The following is a 1544-nucleotide window of genomic DNA, read 5'->3' as shown; positions in this document are numbered from 1 at the left end:
AATGAGCGTTATCCGATCGGAAAAACTCCAATAATAATTATATAGTCACAGAATGATATTGAATAAACAATGCAAACAGGACATTAAAAACTCATCAAAGATCAAACACGACCCTTAGTTGAAGTAATCATGCCAACCTGGACATAACATGTGGTTATTTCCACGAACGTTTCACTTTAACTATTGATTCGAGGGTGGATAAAGGTATACGGCTGTCATATTTTTGTAAAATGAACTGATCCGGTGCCAACCGGCTCCGGCCATGAATTAGGAAATACGACCGGATATTCAATCCGGATCCGGTGTATGCTTCGCCCTACTATAGAGATTCAATATTCATACCCTTGAATATTAAAACCCAATCGCGATAATGCTGGATTTTCGATCGAAATTCAGTTCTCCTCATTTATATGACAACATGTTATTCTCCACGTTTCCGTAAAATTAAAGTTACCATCCAATGTTTCTTTCACAGACCCTGAAATAATATCCTACCAAGATGAAAGTGACCTGCATCGCATTGGTACTCATGTCGATGGCGCTTGCTGAAGTCCGAGCTTCTTTCTGCGTGCATGACGGTGACTGCCCGTCCAATTTCTACTGTGTACCGTTCGCTCATGCGTGCTATCCGAAGTCGGGGTAGAAGCGTGAGTAAATCATATGCAATTGAACATGCTTCGTTGATGCAATTTAAATACTTGTAGATGTAGAGCGCTTCATGGTGCCGTTTCTATGGAACATTATCAAACCCCTTGTAACATATACCAAGGTCTTGATAATTCTGTCAAATTATATAAATACTGCGTACTCCGTAAAAATGTAGTCGCGTTTTCCATGTATAAAAACTGTAGGTCTTTCTGACATTTTATAATATATAATTAACAGATCTACGAGACGATGAAGTATCAAAGTCTAAAGGCAAAGTGAATGAATTTATCGATTGCAATTTATCGATGAAATAAAACTATCGTCGGTTACGTTGTTATGTATATAATGATACCCGTGCGTGGTGAGGCAGCGTTGTGATTCACAGCTGCAACACCAATAGATTTTGTGGGTTCGAGACCGACCGAGGTCGACTGCATAATCCGATTAAAAGTGATGTTAGGTAGGCTATATCTATGCATAGGCTCCTACTATCCATCTCGTCCACGTAGGCGGTGTCTTGAAAAAGTCAACAAGTGGGCCGTGCTACAAATCGGCAGCGTCGGAATCACGATAAAGCATACAGGTCTGGTGTAAATGACCATCGCAGGCTAAAACACCAGGAATAGGCCTACCACAAAACAACAGCAACGACGCATTGTGGGCTGAATCACTCTTTATTTCGTTCAATGTCCAATGTCCAGTTCCCGACCCTCTTTTCATCCAGGTTTCATTGTGCGACCCGCAATGAGATATGACCAAACAAATTACGATCTCACTCAATGCACCGTGCATCATGTGAGTATAGAGTTTAACTAAATGTCGACAAGTGACTTTCCGCGATATTTCCGGAATACGAGTTTATCAAGCTTATAAGAATTAGAAGCGTAACAGATTAT

At 40.5% G+C, this 1544-nt stretch overlaps 1 long non-coding RNA gene across 1 annotated transcript; it reads left to right on the top strand.

Annotated features, from left to right (window-relative positions):
* The first annotated feature begins 251 nt into the window (after positions 1-251).
* On the top strand, positions 252-977 carry LOC145451051 (uncharacterized). Its single transcript, XR_013918680.1, has 2 exons — positions 252-647; positions 886-977. It is a non-coding gene; the product is annotated as an uncharacterized LOC145451051 (long non-coding RNA).
* The last annotated feature ends 567 nt before the right edge of the window (positions 978-1544 follow it).

This window comes from Botryllus schlosseri, chromosome 11, assembly GCF_051294905.1.
Source record: "Botryllus schlosseri isolate E-star chromosome 11, Bs_hap1, whole genome shotgun sequence".
NCBI classification, from domain to species: Eukaryota; Metazoa; Chordata; class Ascidiacea; order Stolidobranchia; family Styelidae; genus Botryllus; species Botryllus schlosseri.
This window is presented reverse-complemented; position numbering and strand designations above follow the sequence as displayed.